The sequence below is a fragment of the Dermacentor albipictus genome, chromosome 2, assembly GCF_038994185.2.
Source record: "Dermacentor albipictus isolate Rhodes 1998 colony chromosome 2, USDA_Dalb.pri_finalv2, whole genome shotgun sequence".
In the NCBI taxonomy this organism is placed as follows: domain Eukaryota; kingdom Metazoa; phylum Arthropoda; class Arachnida; order Ixodida; family Ixodidae; genus Dermacentor; species Dermacentor albipictus.
In genome coordinates this window covers 204,537,219-204,557,369 of record NC_091822.1, presented here as the reverse complement: position 1 = coordinate 204,557,369, position 20,151 = coordinate 204,537,219, and the positions used below count along the sequence as shown (strand labels likewise).

The window sequence follows — 20,151 nt, the reverse complement described above, 5'->3', positions numbered from 1 at the left end:
CGCCTACATGCGAAAGAATGATTGAAACTTTATAGCAAATCGGAGGCTGTTCAATTATTTGACAAGGCGCAACAAGCCTTGTTTGTACGTCTCTTGCGGAAACCCTTGCTCTAACAATTGAAGAGCAGGATTGCTGACAGCATTGCAACTCGCCGTGCCCGGTAGGACCGCAGCTTTAGGCTGTGGCCCCACTCTTGCGTACTGCCTACCACATAGTTTCCTGCAATACTTGCTAGACTGAGTTTGCACGGCGGACCGACTGCGGGCACGTGGCCTCACGAGCCTTTCCTCTGCTTCATGCAGGTGCTCGTTCTTGGTTTGACCGGAGCGACGTATCACCGAAACAGTTATTCTACCGGATCTTCAAGCTGCCAAAATGTGCCTGTTGCTTCCACGTGTTTTCTCAACACGTCAGCAACGATGGAGAGTTATCACGAAACACGCCAGCTCTGGTCCCGCGCAATCCAACTATAGCGCCACCTACACATCATGTGACATCAGTGGGCTGCTGTACAAAAGGACGACTGCAGCTGCGCAATTTCAGTGGGCACGGCGGACCGACTGCGGGCATGTAGCCTCGCAAGCCTTTCCTCTGCTTCATGCAGGTTAGTTACTACTCTGCCTCATTTAAGAGCGATTGCCGCTGTCTTTTGGTCTTGCCGTGCCCCCGGCGTTGTGCTAGTGTTGCTTACGAAATGTACTGTATGTGCTTACTTTTGCTGTGCTGTGACGTTCAGACAAATCCAGGCCCCAATATTTAAAAGGTGCTGCAAGTAATACTGGCAGGCCAAACTAAGTTAGTTGAAAATATAGCGATGCTTAGAACGCAGCAGAATAATATGGAAAAATTATTTACTGATTGGGGCAATCGTTTCACTGTCTTAGAAAAACGTGTCGCTCGTGTTGATGAACTCGAACAAACCGTTAAATCTCTAGAAACCAAGATAGTAGAATTGGAAGATAGGAGTAGGCGTTCCAATTTGGAACTATTTGGCCTTCGGGAGGAAGCCGCTGAAACAGAAACCGAGCTTAAGCAAAAAAATTGTGACTGATATATTTTCCCATATGCTAAACGTAAATTGCAGCTCGATTGGAAGAATCCACCGTTTAGGGAAAACTGGTAAACAAAGACCCGTTATTATGTTCTTTCAGGACTTGAATGAAAAAACATGCAATCTTAAAAAACGCCCACAAGCTAAAAGGGACCAGAATTTCTGTACAAAATGATTATTCGCATGAAACCCTCAGAAAACGTAAATTGCTTTGGGACAGCACGAAGGCTGAAGAAAAAAAGAGGGCAAAAAAGTTACTTTGATGGACGCGAAACTGCGGGTCAACAACGAATACTTTATATGGAATGGTGCCACGAACACCAGGATTAAATCCAACGACTATCGCAGTACTTTAAAAAAGGACTGACTTGCTCCCTCTCAAGAATTCCGAATCTTGCAGGCAATGCACGCAGTGTTATCGACAAGAGTGATCAGCTTGACGCGATAATTCTTGCGCGTAACCCACACATTCTCGTCATCACAGAAACATGGCTGCATGACGAAATAGAAGGTACGGATGTCTTTCCCTCTAATTACCGTGCTTTCCCTCGTGATAGACCTACTATAGGTCGCGGTGTTGCTATTTTGGTGAGACAAGATATTTCGGCAGTTCTCCTTCGTCAAGCTGATATTCTTTAAGTAATCTCTTTAAAAAATTTATGCCATAATGCTTCTGTTTTTATTTTTGCTGTTTACCGCACTCCCGATTCCGCTCCACAATTTCTCAATGATCTGCGTCATCACATGGCATCTATTGTGCACGACAAAATTTTTCTCATAGGTGATTTCAATCTTCCGGGAGTTGACTGGATTCACGGAACTCCTAGTGCTGATGTTAATATAAATAATGAGCAGTTGCGTAACATAATCTTGATACACAACTTGCAGCAAGTGGTTACTGAGCCAACACGAATTAGCACTGCTTCTGCCTCAATACTTGACCTTGTGTTTATTAGCCGGACTTTAGATAATTATTCTGTCTCTGTTGAAGAATTCCGAATCTTAAATATCAATGCACGCAGTGTTATAGACAAGAGTGATCAGCTTGACGCGATAATTCTTGCGCGTAACCCACACATTCTCGTCATCACAGAAACATGGCTGCATGAAGAAACAGAGGATACGGATGTCATTTACGGAAGATACATTTCTGATCATCTACTTGTGGCTTTCTTTTGCTACCTTGAACCTCTCAGATCTACTCATTGTAAACCTATTACGGTAAAAGATTTTTCACGCGCCAGTGATGAGAGCATACTGGATTATCTTGACTTTCGTCTAAGCGGTTTTGGGGGACATGACACCGTTCAACTTTGGGATGAATTTGAGAATATTTGTACGCACTGTATTGACATTTTTATTCCAAATAAAACCAAGAAAACATATAGAGCTACTCCCTGGATGACGCGTGACATAGTGCACATAAAGAGAAAGGTCAAGCGACAAACACGACACGGTATTTCTCGTGACATAGTTGAACCCTACCAAGCAAAATTAAATGAGGCTATCAATGTTGCTAAACTTCGCTATTACCAATTCACCCTTCCTAACTTCATCAGAACTGCTCCTTCCAAGTTTTGGGGTTAGCTTAGTAAAAAAAGTAAATCAGTTGACCATATTATGCATGCGGGCAATCCTGTCATCGCTAAACAAGATATCGCTGTTCACTTCAATGCTTATTTTAAGTGTCGTTTCGAACTCGCCCGTTTCCCCTCGTGTGAGTGGCGTAGCACACAACGATGATTTTAGTTTTATTTTTAGTCTGGCGTCTTTTCTATGCTTCTGAATATTAAAACATCATCATCTCCTGGGCCTGATAACCTACCAAACGTTTTTCTTCACAGGTACGCTGAAATTCTATCTCGCTTTCTCGTAATTATCTTTCGTGCATCCCTTTCATCGGCGGTGCTTCCTAACGACTGGCTTTCTGCTCGTATTGTTCCGATACTAAAAACAGGCGATCCATCACTAGTGGCAAACTATCGTCCCATTTCACTAACCTCATCTTGTTGCAAACTTTTAGAACATATTATTGCTTCTGAAATCAATAAATTTCTCGATGATAGAACCATTCTATCTCCTATGCAGCATGGTTTTCGGAAGGGCCTCTCCACTGTAACCCAATTAACCACTGTAGTTAAGTCTCACTAGCACTATCGACAAATCAGGGCAAACTGACATCATATTCTTGGACTTCAGGAAAGCATTTGATTTTCTATCGCACGCAAAGCTAACAGAAAAACTTGGAACATTTCAACATTCCTTCACATCTAGTAAATTGCATTCGCGCTTATATTTCTAACAGTACGCAATTCGTAGTAGTTGATAATTGCTCTTCCAGCACCCTTCCTGTCACTTCTGGTGTTCCCCAGGGTAGTGTTCTTGGACCATTATTATTTAACATATATATTGATGACATTGTAGACACTGTTACTCAACCCGTACAAATAAAACTATTTGCTGATGACTGCCTCCTCTTTAATGAGATCACTTGCCGACAAGATCAAGTTATTCTAAACTCTAACCTTAAAGATATACTAGCTTGGTGTGCGCGCTGGGATATGCAGCTTAACATTGATAAAACAGTATTTATGAAGATCACTAGAAAAAATAATAAATTGTCGTTTACCTATAGCCTAGCATCCAAACCTCTTACGGAGGTGAATGAATATAAGTACCTCGGTGTTACAATAGCCAGTAACCTTAGTTGGAAGTCGCACATCTCCCATCTTTGCGACTCGGCTTTTAAGAAGCTTTGCTACCTCAGGCATAAATTAAAACATGCTCCTTCTGAAACCCGTCTTATCGCCTACACCTCTTTTGTCCGTCCTAAACTCGAGTATGCAGCTATTGTATGGGATCCCTATACTAAAGCTAACATCGATGCGCTAGAAATGATACAACGTAAAGCAGTAAGGTTCATCTTCTCTAAATATCGCTCAAGTGATTCCCCAACACAGTTAATGGCTGGACACAACATTCAGTCTTTGCAACTAAGAAGAAAAATTCACAGGCTTAAATTTCTCTTCTTACTGAGTAACAATAAACTATCTCTTTCTCCCGAACCTTACATAACACCCCTTACTGCCCGCCGAACAAGACATCGCCACGCTGCATCATTACCGCCTTATTATGGTAGAACCAATGTCTTTGTCTTCCTTTTTCCCTCGAACAGTAACGGAATGGAACAGCCTACCCTATAACAAACTTTTCAGCACTGGCTCAATAGCGTCTATAACTATCTAATATTAGTGCTTGTTCTTACGAAATCTCGTTTCAATTTGTATCGTTGTGCAATATTTATTGATTTGCGCGTTGTTAGTAATTTTGAATTATGCACTCCTCCTTTTTTTTATTACATTTCCTGTGCTTTGAAATGGTGCTTGTGAAACAGTGTTTCAATCTGTATCTGCCACTCTCTATGCATTATTTAGGTGCTTTACTCATTATGAAATTGTACTTTCTATTATATTTTTTACGGAGCTTTTTTTTTCTACTCCTTCGTCAATCTATTGTGTTTTCTTTTTTTGTATGTACCTTTCCCCTCCTGCCTGGGCCTTCTAAGGCCGGCCGTATTCCTAAATAAATAACTAAAAATAGACTGAGCTCCGGAGCTGCGATCGTTCAGATGCCGCCGCAATGATTGTTAGTAGCCGGATCTTTGTGCTGACGGTTTGAAACATTCTTGGGGCTTCATGTACTACGCCGCATCTGCCTTTAGTTGCCCCAATTTCGAAGCCATCCTACTTCTCCGAACACAGAAGGCAAAATGGCTCTCTGCACATGCATAATGAGTTGGAATAGCTGGGTTTGTGACCCAACATTCACTTGAAAACGGTCAATTTGCAAAATCACAAAGCCGTTCGAAGTCAGAAGGGCAAAGTTTAGGCAAAACCATGTACTAGGCAATAATTTCATGCAGGCTAAATCACCATGCTTGCAGCTGTCGTAGACATTAACTCCAGAGTTCTCTCTGGTAATTTTTTGCAGCAAGCTCTATGCCACCGATGAGGGACACAGATAAGCCGGGCCGACCAGGACGCCTTCAGAGACGGGATCACAAGCGCAGCTGCTGAGCTCGCTGCGCCTTCTATATTGTTGAAGATGTAGGTTATACATTCCATCAAGTGTTCAAGCACTCCAACAAATGTACTGCGCTAGAGCTGTAGAGTGTTGGATGTTTATCCGGGGAGTTGTCAGCTAACAGGCCAAGTTTTACAAGGACCATGGTGACTAAGGTTGCTGCCTTTGTTTGGTAAATAAGGCCAAGAAGACGAAGAGTTTTGAGCGCCCTAAAAGCACGCAACTCCGTATGTCACCGAAGCCGATTTTGGAGGGCTCTCCCACTCTAGATTCACCTAGCCGAATGTCTTCGCAGGCATTTTTCGCAGGCATTTTTCACAGGCATTTTTCACAGGCATTTCTCGGCAGATAGCTTATCGCGTTGAGCATACGGGGTCTAATGGTGATTTTCTCTCGCTAATTTTGTTGACGCTGGAACGAGCTCTATAATTGCCGAGTCTACTCTTCAACACTGCACTGGCATACAATACAGAGGTTAACAAAATTAACCAAGCGCACAACGACGGCGATGTGCTAATACAACAATTAGGAGTGATTGTATAGAGTAAGATTGCAATACAATAATAATGAGACTTTATTCATAACATACTATGTCGGTACACAGATCCGACAAATTAAACTGAAACAATGACTTAGGGGATGCGACCATGCCTTACCAACCATTGCGACGAATTAACTAAACAGATCATGAACAGCAGGTTGCCATTATCCCTCAAGAGAAAAGTATATAATAGCTGTGTCTTACCAGTACTCACCTTTGGGGCAGAAACCTGGAGGCTTACGAAAAGGGTTCTACTCAAATTGAGGACGACGCAACGAGCTATGGAAAGAAGAATAGGTGTAACGTTAAGGGATAAGAAAAGAGCACATTGGGTGAGGGAAGAAACGCGAGTTAATGACATCTTAGTTGAAATCAAGAAAAAGAAATGGGCGTGGGCAGGACATGTAATGAGGAGGGAAGATAACCGATGGTCATTAAGGGTTACGGACTGGATCCCAAGGGAAGGGAAGCGTAGAAGAGGACGGCAGAAAGTTAGGTGGGCGGATGAGATTAAGAAGTTTGCAGGGACGGCATGGCCACAATTAATACATGACGGGGGTTGTTGGAGAAGTGTGGGAGAGGCCTTTGCCCTGCAGTGGGCGTAACCAGGCTGATGATGATGATGATGATGAAGAGAAAAAGTGCGAGCAGTTTTTTTTACGAGGTCCACGCCTAACTCATTGGGCAGCAGGCTGAAGCGTGACCGTGACCTGGCCAAACCTTTTGTGTCAAAGCGCATATCAGTTCGCAGGTTCGCGCTCTTTCCGCTGAGCTCTCCGGCGAATTCCCTTCCGCTCACAATTCGGTTAAAACCAAACTTCGGTGAAAAAAAAAAATCGGGTACTCTTCTTCCGTCTTTCCCAGCTCAAAAAAAAAAGAAAACGACGAACCCTACATATTGACACGTGTACTTGTTTATCGAATGACTGCGTTTCGTCGTCTAAGAAATGTTATCGCTCAGTGCAGGACGCACCTGCCTGTATCGGAAGTTTATGGAATGTTATCGATGGTCCTATCCGCTATTTGTTGCCGCCGAACCTTGTGTAATCTGATTGAATGTACATGCGGTACGAATTGCGTAGAACTTTATGGAAGACACACAGGCACCAGCGATTACTCTGGAATCTTCGATGGCACGTGTGTAAAAACTGACGCACAGATTTTCGACGATCGCCAACTTTGTTCGCCGCTATCGTTCTTCTTTGGGCACAGGTTCGCCCAATAAAACGCTAGTTTCCTCCATCACAGTTTTGTTTTGTTGCCTTCTTCACCGTCACTATACTACGTGACAATACAGTTCAGGACAGTAGCGGTGTGACGCGTAAGCTGCCCTTGAAATGCATGACAGCAGTATACTCTATTGACTCGCGTTGCTTGTTAGCGCGCGTGATTCAGGGACAACCTATTCACCGAATCCGAACTTCACCAAGAAATCGGTTTTCTCTGCACACAAGCTTTAACCGCAATAGCTGCGCGGTTTATGGCTACGTCTTTCACCAACTTCCGGTATGAGGACGAAGCGGACATAGCGTCGCGGTCCCGATGCACATGGACATGAAGGGTACCTCTTAATTTAAACGGGCCGTCAATGACTTTTTATCGAAGTCGAAAAATGCATTTGACGTTGAAATAGATGATTTCAGAAATATTTTGGCGCAAGATGTATTTCAATGCATTCAAAAGAAGTGGAGTTATTGGCAATGAAAGGTCACGTTTGATCCCGTTGGTTGTACTTCCGTTCCTTCTTCAATGCCTTTCACTGCGAAGGCTCCGGCAGAGCGGGGCGTGCCTACAACGCTCCGCCTACTGGAGGTGACCGTGGCGCGCAGTTCAAATTTGATTTTGGATGTTCACGTAGACTCCACTACTTTCGATATTGGAGCGACGCGCCAAGCGTAGCCAAACGCATTTGTCACCGGCGAGCCGCAGTGCACTCAGCCAGTGCATCCCTCGCGGCGGCCGCGGTATCCACGCATCTAGACCGCTGATACATTTGCTTTGGGCAGGACAAGGCTTGAGTGTACGCTCGCTCTCATATGGTCCAGTCTGGACCATATTTCTTAGCACGCACGCTAAGAAATAGCGTTGTGAAACATGGCGGCACCCATGGCTCCCGCTTCACCGTGAATTCTCGTGATGGCTACGCACTCATTCTCTTTGATGGCCAGGAACTATTCAAATGAGCTTTAACTTTCTCTAAACTCACCTGAAACGCTAGTTATGAGTTCATAGCGCATCTAATTTCTGAGATCGTTCGGCCATTCTGGCGTCCATAGGCCTGACGAGACGCGTCCGGATAGCAACAAAATGGTTCCTAATGAATTGCCTTGGCTTGGATTCGTTTGTCACGAGGCAGCACACAACGCCCCGTCTTTCAAGGTAACGTGCCATATAGGTGCTTGCGTTTTTAACGTACGTCAGGCGACAAACGCTATTCCAAAGCAGTCTACTATAACAAATGCTGCTTTGACTGTTCTTAACCAGATGGCAAGCCAGCCAGCCTAAGAGCTTTGACTACTCACACCTAAATGGCACGGTGAAGTTTTGCGCTTGGCGACGCTTCGTTCTTTTACGCTATACTACAGCTCTGTCGATAGTCTCGCAAAGGTTTAGCCTGCGGAACACGCTAACGATAACGCAAGCATTTTACGCTATACTAAAGCTCTCTAACAATCCGCACCGCGAAACCTCTCTCAGAATACGCCGCAGCACCCTAACGCCTTTTGCGCGAACCTAACGTAACCTAAGCTCATCTGAACCACCTAACGTGGACGAGGCGCAAAGCCAATAATTTCCACGCCTTGAAATAAGCCAATCATGTTTCACCGTGGTTGCTGAGGCGGTGTGCGTTTATTTCGACCAAACGGGACCACTCAAGAATGCTCCTGAAAAGTCCAGGAGAGCAGGCCCGGCCTATGCTACGGCCCCTATCGCTCCCCCGGGAAAATCAATGATGCTTTTTTTAAGGTAGAGTGTCGTAAGGCACGACGAATGACTTACTGGGGACCAGCGCCGCGCGCGTGAGAAAGTCTATCCGACGCGCCTTCACACACAGCGATCACCAAATGTGGCGTCAGTGCCTGCTGCTTCACCTGTTTCACCGCGCCGGCAGCCAGCGTCCGAGCCTAAACTCGACCCCACTCCGCTGGCGGCACGAATAGGCACAAAAGCAAGCAACATGTGCAAAGAAACTTCTCCGCCGTAGTGGCTAGGCAGAGTCACATATTCAAGGAGCAAAGGCCCCCAGATTTTCTCTCTCGCGCCTGCTCTTACTCGAGCCTGCGCAGAAACGCCACGCCCCGCTGTACCAACTAGCAAGAAAAAGACGAGAACGAGCGCTGACTGCGAACTTTGGTCCCAGTGCTAGAGATTTCATAACGAAGTCAGGTAAAGCCACATCACCGTCAGTGTGGACTACAGCGACGTAGCCCTTTCTTGTCCTGGACGTGTGTCGCCGAAGCTGAAGAAATGTCGGTTGCCACAAGCGTTGCACCGTGTGGTCGATAAGTGCGCTGAGTTGCGGCCATTTTTTCTCCTAGCTGCTGACGCTTGATGGTTCCTCATGCACTTGGAGGTACAAGGACTCGCGGTGCAGGCGACCTTGTCTGAACGATTCGGACCGCAGGATTCTGCAAGCCTTAGAGCCATGCCCGCTAGAAGGGCCACCGAAAAGACTTTCGACTTCAGGAGGCAGTTGCTTCACGCGGATGCATTACGAGGGCACACGATCACGACACACAGCGATGGCTCTCAGGGTGACGGAACCTGTGAGTGCAAAAGCACCGCTTCTCAACGCAAGCTGATTCACAAGAATAACCGCCTGTAATAGCAATAACCTATCTTCATTAAGGCTCATTCCCACTAGGCGAACACGACATCGATTTCAGTCTGCAGACTGTCGGCGACAGCGTTTCTTCCTTCGCGTCGGCGCCTCTGTCGCACTGTACAGATGCCGACGGTCTGCCGACGGTCTGCCGACGATCTGCCGACGGTCGGCGGAGAGCTCGGCGTCAGTACAGTGTGACAGAGGCGTTGATACGAAGGAAAAAACGCTCTCGCAGACAGCCGGCAGACCGAAATCGGTGTCTTGTTGGCCTATGGGAACGAGCCTTTATCGCCACTGGGACCTACCAGTATGTACACCCAACAAGGCCCAATTTATATATTGCACAACCTTCACAACTCCGCTCTAGCGCTCCGAACCACCTTTGAAAAGCGGCATTTATGGGTTTTTCCTTTTTAAATCGCGAAATCACACTTGTAGGGAAGAACAAAACACCTGACTTAAAGCACCTTCCGGCTAGATAGCATATACCTATAAACGGTGACCACCTAAAAATAAAAGTTTATATGTACGTTGTAAAACTCGAGCACAATTGGCATAGATCACGAGAAAATTACTTTACCCGTCGGCACAGGTACAACTGTAGTGTGAACAGGGAGTACCATATAACATATCGCATCTGCAATGCATCGTACTTCAGATAAGCAAAACAAAGGAGCAAACAAAACATTAAGTTGTGTCTGCTTTGCACTGGCTTTGCCACTTTCACTTCAAAAGCACCATTACAGTGCACACACAAAGACATTATTGTCAGCTTCGAATTCTTGATCGTGGTTGATACCCGGAGTACACACAATGACAGAATCTCTACTCAGCCAAACAGAATTCGTTCTGGCTGTAGCAACTTGCTGAGCATCGAAAGACGATTAGGTACCACCTAGACGAGCGGCGAAGAAGCTCGAGTTTACCAAAGTTTGAATCGCTGTTCTTCTAGATGACCCCATACTATGAAGGCGAGAGTATGACGGAAGTCAGTCTGGTCGGGATGATGAATACTTAAAAGGAAGAGGTCTGGACACCGACTAAAGTTGTCGAAAATAGTTATTTATGTTTCGGCTCCCCCACGGGAGCCTTGTTCACAATGCTTCATCGTGAACAAGGCTCCCATGGGGGAGCTTCTTCATCGTGAACAAGGCTCCCGTGGGGGAGCCCAAACGTTAATAACTATTTTAAACCATTTTGGTCGGTGTCCAGACCTCTTCCCTTTAAGTACCCCATACTATTCTCCATATTTCGCGCAGCCTGCGGCACATAGCGTTATTTGATTGCCGACATCGTTCTGCAATGTCGCGGAAGCACCACAACACGTAGCTAGCACTGCGGTGGATGAGACTTGCAAACCGAACTCGCCGCCATGGGGGCCGCGCGATCGATATTCCAAGCATTATAGCAACTAGCTTCCAGAAGGTGCGTGCTACAACGCACTCCTTTACAACATGCCTGTTGGTGTCTTTTAGTGTATAGTGCATGCATGTGTCATGATCAAAAATAACGTACAGCGCAAAAGACAAGGACAGCGATAGACGACATACACAGCGCTGACTTTGTACGTTATTTTTGATCATGAATTACCAACTAGCCCAAGCAACCAGCCTAATGCATGTATCATTCGGCACCATATCCTACAGTTCAAGCATGTCTCTTGTAGGTAGAATGCCCCACTTATATTGCCAATGAAAATCATTCATTTGAGACAGCATATTAGGTGAAAGCACGGTTCTCCATGCTTATGTAGTAGCCGTTCCTGGAAGTACAGCTGCCACATGCAACACTTGACAAAGCCTTGAAACTTGGTGTCGCACACCACTTTGTTAGTTGTACAAGCTGGCTTTGAAAGCGAAAATCCGCCGCATACTGTGGTACTGGCGTTACCGCTGTCGGAAGCAAGATTCCAGGACTTCGCGGCATAAGACAGTAATGGCCCAGACAATAAAAAAGCAGCGGCCTACCTGGGTACTCATCATCATCACGTAGGTCACACGTACTCTTAGTGCACAACAGTCTACCAAATGCAACTACGCACAGAAAGCCCCCTTCTCCGTTACTTTACAGCAGACGCAAGAAGTGCTGCGCTACGTATTTCGACTTGTTTAGAAAGGATTATGGGAATATTAGTGCGTTTACTACTGTTAGGGTTGGGGTCTGGCACCACGTGTTGAAAGAAATTTCAACCGAGCATCTCACCCAGCCTCGTCGAAATGACGCGTGACTTCGCCTGCTATTGCTGGTGTCCCGCTCCACGTGCAGAAAGAACTTTCGCTCACCCGACCTTCTTCCACCAGGCCTCGTCGAAATGAAGCGTGACTTTCTAATTCGCCATTACCGTTTCGAGTGCCTGCCGAAAGCCCCGCAGTGTACAGGCCTCTTTTGTGCGTGTATGTGTGTGTGGTTCTGCGAGTTTAGAGAGACCCTTTTCTCGAATTCGACTTAGAGGAGAACTTCCATGAACCCGCAGCGGGCAGAAGAGGCGGACAGGCGTCTACAATTCCAGAATGCGGGACGACCTCTTCCTTTCAGCAAGCTCGGTATAGCCAGAGGAGGCGGCGCCCTCTTTCTGTGCCGGTCACGTGACGTCGACGGGAGCAAGATCCCGACCACAATTGTAGAGAGCCTATTTAAGGGCTTCCGAAATGTACTTTTGAACACTTTATGTTCTTCTCATTTTCTTTGGTCCAACTTTGAATAAACCGTGCAAGTTTCGCCCTAGAAATCGTCTCGCCCTTGCTTGGTCGCCATGGTCTACCGGATGCCTGCAGCCCGCCGACAACACCACGCTACCCAGTAAGTAACGTCGGTCGAGCTTCGATAGGCAGGCGCCGCTACTTCTCGGCAGCAGTACGATGCGCTACCCTGGAGTACGTAACACTACGCGTACTGTTGGTGACGACGGGAGAGCTACCCTAGCAGCCCCCCTTCTACCCAAACCACTGTTTACTGCACAACACGTTGTTAACGAAGAAATACCTTTATGTTAGCAGTAGTGGGAAGGTAGTCACAGCTTCCGACTGTTCTCTAATGGAGCTAACAAATATCTCGCCACGTGTGTGGTTACGCGCCACTTGTACAAAATTTGATGCCTATTATCTGCATACGCTCGGTCCGTTTGATGCCTCCTGGTAATGTAATTGCAGTCAGTGCGTCTTAAATTCCATGCTTCGCATTTACTTATAGTTCTTTTACCAGCCAACATTTATGCGATTGAAGACTGTCCTCATCCCGTAAGAACAAAATAATATCACCGGCATACGCTGATACCTTTATGCATGCTGTTCCCAGCATAGGAAGTCCTCTTACAAGCGATCTCTCGCTAAAACGCTTTAACAATGGGTCAATCGCAAGCACAAACAATACAGGTGATAAAGGACAGCCCTGCCTCACTGCCATTGTCACATTAAAGCAGGGTATCAAAGTGCTGTTAAGTAGAATCTCAGCTGTTGTTCCCGAGTACAAGATGTGCAGGATGTTTACAAACTTTTCGGGGAAGTTATACCCATCGTAGTACCTCAAATAAATACTGGTGTTATAAGCGGTCAAACACATTGGCTTGGTCGGGGCTTATCAGTAAATTATGGGGTTTTACGTGCCAAAACCACTTTCTGATTATGAGGCACGCCGTAGTGGAGGACTCCGGAAATTTCGACCACCTGGGGTTCTTTAACGTGCACCTAAATCTAAGTACACGGGTGTTTTCGCATTTCGCCCCCATCGAAATGCGGCCGCCGTGGCCGGGATTCGATCCCGCGACCTCGTGCTCAGCAGCCCAACACCATAGCCACTGAGCAACCACGGCGGGTTGGGGGCTTATCAGTAGTGCTGAAGCTTCACGCGCTGTTGCGTATTGTATGGTATCACGTGTTAAGTTGAGAGATGAAAACATGCTCTACCAAGGCACGACACATGTTTGATGTACACTATTTTCGGCAATAATACTTTCATGCCATTTACAAGAAGACTTGGCAATACATATTAGTCTGCATTGAGGAGCATTGCAGGTCTTCAGGATGAAGATTCTCCAAGATTGGCGTCGGGTTTTGGCAAGAGCATCCCGCGGCCCCGAGCAAACGATTTAGCAATTGCTTCACGTGCACGAATTCCGATAAGAAGAGATACGAAGGCAGTGCATGGTTACTTCAGGTCAGCAGGACCGGTAAAATTCAACTGGTAAGTAGTACCTGTATCGTGCCCTAATCCGCTGTTCAAAGATATAACATCAAAAAGTTCTTGCAGATTTTGTGGAGACCTTAAATGTTAGCCTTCTGTCTTCCACTTTGGGTAGGTTATGACAAAAATGCAACATTTATTCGCGCAACACTTGTGTATTTAGCAGTGTGTTCAATTTGGCTGGTTGGTTACTCTTTAGAATAAAAACAGGAACAGCGCTACACAGTACGGACGAGTAAAGAACACTCAGCGCTCTGTCCTGCGCTCCTTACTCGCTCGTCCTGTGCAGCGCTCTTTCTGTTTTCATTCTAAACTTGTGTATCGTAAATATTTTACGAGGAAAATGCGTCTGAGAACCAGTTCTAAAATATCCTTTCGGTATCTCGCCTCGCACCTCTCTCTGTACCATCTTCTATCCATAACCTTTCAATAAAAGAGCTGCCATTTTGCCTCCTGCTGGATGTACGAGCCAGCCGCAGTACCTCGGGACCAAAAAGCGGCCTGTCCGTCACCCACGCCTGTGCAGAAGTACAAGTGTACCAGCTCATGAGCGTATGGTACCGTTCACGCTGGTGATCTAGGTACTCGCACATTAGCTGTGCTCTCGAGCCATCATCTCGAACTATTCTTATCATTCTGAGGCACTCACAAAGCTGCTAAGTCTATCTACTAGCTGCGACGCATTCTGACCTCCACTTTTTCTTTAAAGTATGCCATGGTTTAATATTATATTCATAATCACTGATGTAGCTACTACTGCTTTTATTTCGGTTATGGTCACCTGGTCGCGAAAAGAAGCAATTTCTAGTTTGTACATATTAGTACGGCCTCTGGCCTTCTTTCGAGGTTCAACACGACAGTGAACGCTCCATGATGCTGCACTGGACAATTCGCGAAGTTATTTCAGTGGGGAAATACATGCAATATAGACGGCCTTGCGATTGTCCCTGCTGTGACGTGGCCCCAAAGCTTCCACCATGCATAAGTATTAACACGAGAAGCTGGGCGAGTTGGTGATTGAACATGTTCCTATGTGTGACAGCGTTGCCCACCCGTAGGAGCGTGCATATCTAACCAAGCACCTGATAAATTTCCTTTCACTATACGTGATAATTCAGCTGCGTGTGCATTGGAAGTGTTTTGCCCTGCCCCTTCTGTGGTACAGCTTACATGCACTGGGCAATACCAGCAGAAGCAACATCCGCACAATCGCGAGTGCTCAGGCGCAGGCATTCAGGGTTTCTCTTGGATTGCTGCTCTGCACATCGGCAGCGGAAACAATTGCGATTGCTCAACATTACCCAGTCACAACTCATATGACATTTGCAGTGCTCAGAGCACACATCAGGCCCATTTACCGCGCCCCTTTCCACCCCCTCAACGCACTGCCAAAAGACCGGCCCAGGGCCTCCTTTTGCCAGGATATATCGGCACATCGCCTTGGCACATTGGCTTCGCACGCGCACTACACCAACTTCGCCAGAGATTTTTCTGGCTCAAACTCTGGACAACAGCAAAGCCGTATGTCGCCAACTATACTGTTTGTCAGCGCCACAAGAAAACGACGACGATTCTAGCAGGCTATTTGCAAGCACTCAGGTCACCGACACTGTCCTTTGAAAAGTCCGCATCGGCTTGCTCGGCCCGCTTTAGAGGGCCTCAGCTGGCTACCGCTGGATTATAGTGGCGTGGATTTTAACTCGCTACAACCAAACGGCGGCATCTTCCACTGCAGCAGATGTCTCTTCCTTTTTGTTGCATCGCGTCGTATTAGGCCAAGTGGCTCCGGGTTGCCAACAGTGACCCAGAATGGCAAGTCACCGTTCACGTCGTTGAACTGTTACGGCTTTGTGGTTTTGCCTGTCGCCATTCTCCCCCTTACCGACCGCAAACTAACGGCCTCAGCTATCGAACTAATCAAATCCTGTACAACACGCTATCAGTGTATGTCGCCACTGACCGCAAAACCTAGGACGCCGCTTTACCTTTCATTACGTACGCGTACAATACTGCCAAGCAAGAAGTTTCAGGGTATGCGGTGTTCATTCTGCTGTACGCACGCCGCACTCCCCCAGTGGTTTCTGGTCCCTATCCTATCTTTCTCAAATCAAGAACATCCTTCAACTGCCCTAACTCTGTGTCGTGCTGAAAGTTTCCCTCGACTGGCGCATCTTGGGACGCTGTCCTCACATTACCACAGTAAGACTCACTACGATGCCCCCCATATCCCCGTCAGCTTTAATCCCTGTGGCTATGCTTGGTTGTGGATACCTGCTCGCAAAAAGGGATTGTACCGCAAGTTTCTTGCCACTACACTATACCATTCATTATACTCGCTCGCTTGAGGGATGCGAACTATACGCTGTGGTCTTCAGTTGGCCAGACTGAAGCAGTGCCATCACAAGCCCCTTTAGCTCGCTCGGCGAGTTTCGTCTAGCTCCGGGGAAAATGTCACAGCACTGCGCGATTAGAAAGCAAAGTTGGGCGCGTGAGCTCGGCTATACTCCGCGCCATTTTGGTTTTTCCTTGCGGCTTCCTCCTGGATCACGTCTCAGCGTGTAAACAAACATCTTTCGTAACAATATAACACTTCTTACTGCGTATGCACCTGTAAGGCAGGAAAGATCGGGATTGCGTCAGTTAAGACGAAACAAATGTATAAGAAAAACAGGAAAGGCTGTCTAAGAAATAAAAAAATGCATATTTAGAATATGCGAATGGCTGATAGTTGCATACCACAATTTCATAGTGGTTCTTACCTCCTTTCCTGTTTCTCTTGTAAATTATTTTGGGAGTAATGGAGCTATGGTTGGATGTCAATACAAGAAAGTGCCGCAGAAATGATCGGTGCTTTAATAAGTATAAACCGTAAAAGCAGCATGCTGCCCTCGCTGCTTTACACAAATATTTGCCTTAAATAGTGTGCTGTATGAGCTAAATGTTAGCCAGAAGTTTAGCATTTTCAGCCGGGACAAATGTATCGATTAAAGATGGTCAAATAAGGTATTATCCTGCTGCAAGCGTTTTAACAAGGCGACTTTGATAATACGTTGCTGCCAGGGCAGCAACGCATCGCTGCCCTGGCAAAGAGAAGTCTCCTTGTCGAAGCATTCCTTCCAACGACATATCCTATTCTACCACTATGATCACTTCAAGCCTCCATCTGCCCGTGACCTTCTCTTTTGTATGGTGTTAGGAACGGCCTGCTGAGGTGCAAGTTTTGCCAGCCAGTCAACAGCGGCGTCAACTTTTCTTGGACAATGCGCCACGTCCGCCACTCTGCGTCGCGAGATTGCCGAGATGAGTTCGACGAACCAGGCTTTGTGACGGAACCCGCCACCACCGACCCGATCTGCTGTGAGCGGGGGAGTTGCCGAGGGAACGTCTTCGGAGGCCCCTTCCCACGCGCCGTTCAAGACGCAAGACAATGGACAACCGGCGGCCGCGCTGCGGAGGTCAGCTCGGGGAATAAGATGTGCCTTTTCTGACGTAAGCCCCGAGTTCTGCGAAGACCGTCTGACGTCGGTTGAGGACCGTGAACCTGTGCAGAAGTGTGTGTGTAATCCCTCGCGCAAAGAGGCGGCTTGTCTACGGTGCCTGGTCGGCCGTTTCCCTCACCTTGGGATCGAGGGAGGACCGAGTGTTTATAAACCGCTGTTGTGCGGCTGCTCAGGGGACTTTGTCCCGCAGTCATGCTAGACTGATGAACTGCAACGTCCTTATGTATATACTGTAAATAAACCCATATTCCTCGTTCTCGATTAGAAGCAGTCCTTCCCTTCAACAACGTCGTCAGCGTGGATAAGTTGGACGACGGCATGGGTCAGCTACCTCCTAATTCATTCTCGACTCTAATCTTCACAACTGATTACGAGCGATGGGATTGACCCCCAATCCTCACAATGGATTTATACACAATGCATGCAACATTAATTAATTTTCATGAGACAGTGTCTGCGACGGCTAGGCAGTATTTTCTTTGGCGAACCATTCAACGAATGCCCGTGTTGTGAACTGACCCTGCCTTTGTTGTTCTGCCCTTTAAAACAAAGTTATCCTACGCATGGTAAATTGTACCTGGTAACGAGTGCCTATGCTGATTATATAGGCACACGTTAGGCAAGCAGTTCACTATAGATTACAGATGTGTTCCCAGAATCGCTGCTGAGCGCAGTGGCAGAGGTCGCTTAAAAATCAAAATGGCGAGGATAAAAAATGATCGACCTTGGCGTAAAAAACGAGAATATTTACAAACGCTGAGCAACTTATAATTTTCTATATCCTTAAAAGAGTTGCGGAAAAATATCACATAGCTCTTTACTTCTCTGCATGGTAAAACTGTAATGTTGGTTTTGCTGAATTTGAGCGACGTCATTTTGATTCTGTTTTTATGCACCTTGATCTGCACTGCAGGTCTCACTCCCAACGCGCATTATTCAAGTCAGGTCATTTTTGGTTAAAGGCGAAATAAATACGCACTCCAAGTCTGCAGACTGCCCAGAATTGAAATCATACAGAAGGATTCAAAACGCATCCGATCATTGACGCAACTTGTTCAAATGTTATGCAGAATTAGCGAGCAACCAGCGAAAGTGTTGACTAGTATCTTGAGCAAGTTGGCTGGACCTTAGAGATGACGAAGCTCCGCCTCCCTTTCCTCCAAGTCTTTCGCGCAGCTTTACTATTCCTACTGCAAGAGAGCGCACGCCAGACAAACAGTGGAACATAATCGCTCACGTAAAGCTTGCGGCGGTGTAGTTAACCAAGCTCAAGCATAATCACAAACCAGCATATCGAAACGATGGCAACGAGCAAGCTCAAGGACGAAAGGGGCTCGTTTCGATGGGGCGATGTTGTGTTCATTTGTCGAATCGTGTTGCCTCTGCATCGACTTTCTGCGTTCCTTTACGTGTGCTCCTTGTTTCTACGAATGCGCATCGCGCTGCGCGCACTACAGCTGGTGGCACACGGTCACCTTCGGAGCAGTTCCTATGACGTACCAACATATCACCGTCTATATAGGCCTTGGTATACTCACTGAAACGTAGTGCAAATATGTCACACGCCACCCCTTTAGCAAGCCTATTATTACGTCAAATCTGCCAAGGACATGAACCTCAGTGCTGCATCTGCTTGCACTAGAAGCATTCGCTGGATCATGCAAAGCACTGAAGCAGTCATGGGCCTCACAGACTATTTCATTCACTGTCGTATGAAAGACTAAGTTCTGTTTCCCCAATATATGGCAAATAAGCAACAAAAACAAAAATATACGAGGCTCACTCTGGCAACCATATTTCCGCCGCACTATTGCAAGCTGGAGCTAGCATAGCCAGCGTTTCGATCGCAAAAGACTAGGCGAAGCGAGTACAAGCAAAATCTTACGCAGTTATCATTGTAGCTATACATAGGTACGACGATGTTACCTCGCATTGAAGAAACTCTGTGGCGAAATGGCCATGGATTAATCAGTTGGGTGCAACTAAGCATACTTACTGCTCCGTTAATATTGGCCAGGCATGTGGCGCAGTGTTAAACTCAAGGAAATGTCTACCGTTGGGATTGCTGGGCTTGTTTGGCCCTGCTGTACATCGGGTGATAGGGTAGTGATAGTGTAGCAGTACTGTGTTTCCTAGATTATTAGCCCCTTCGTATGCAACATATCGCAACTGCTCCGTCTGGACGGAAGCAGGAAAGTAAACTGTGCGCGAGTTTGAGCATCCTTTTTTGCTCAAGCGTCGGCTGCCGACTCGTAAATCGATGCCAGTCGTCTAGAAATTGCTGCCCCACAAAGAGCCTCAGTTTAACTGAAGAAAATTCGCTGTCAACCAATTGCATCAGGAGAAGCATCTCACATCAAGTGAGGCTGCAAATCAGACTGTGAAAAAACGGAATTTCGAGCACACATTTATTCAACAGGCAGCACATTTTAATCTCAAATGTTTTATTTTAAGCCTGAGCCCTTCATCAATATGATGCAATTTTTTGGCCCAGAGTTATATTTTTTCCTTTTAACCTGAGCACCCGCAGATATTTTTTTCATGTCGAGGATAAACAAAAAAGAAACGAGGGAGGGAGGGTGTATTCTCAGGTGCAAAAAAACACCATAGTTTCATAGTATCGTAAACCCAGGACAGGCGAACGTCTAAATAACCAGGAGAGTACAAATTATGTGGCAAGAATTAAATCTAATTACGATGAGCAGAATACTTTCATTCATCGCAAAGCAGAATGAGCCCTGCCAAACTTCATCTCGATACCTCACCAAATATCAAATAGAGAAATAACGGTTCAACTATTCTCAGTCAAAACAATATGTGCAAAACAAAACAATATGTGCAGCAATCGCCGACTGAAACGTGTATCGAGGCAAAGGGAATATGTCACGCCACCCCCGCTACAAAATAAAACAAGCAAGGGCATCACACACACCCTCAGTCGTACGTCGTTATTTCGGAGAACTACTCACT

At 46.4% G+C, this 20,151-nt stretch overlaps 1 long non-coding RNA gene across 1 annotated transcript in view; it reads left to right on the top strand.

The window, feature by feature from the left end:
* The window catches only part of LOC135903443 (uncharacterized), a 33,866-nt gene extending 28,707 nt beyond the window's left edge, over positions 1-5,159 (top strand). The window contains exons 2-3 of the long non-coding RNA XR_010564803.1: positions 304-605; positions 5,043-5,159. This is a non-coding gene — a long non-coding RNA (uncharacterized lncRNA). The remainder of the gene's footprint in view (positions 1-303; positions 606-5,042) is intronic.
* Positions 5,160-20,151: the final 14,992 nt, after the last annotated feature.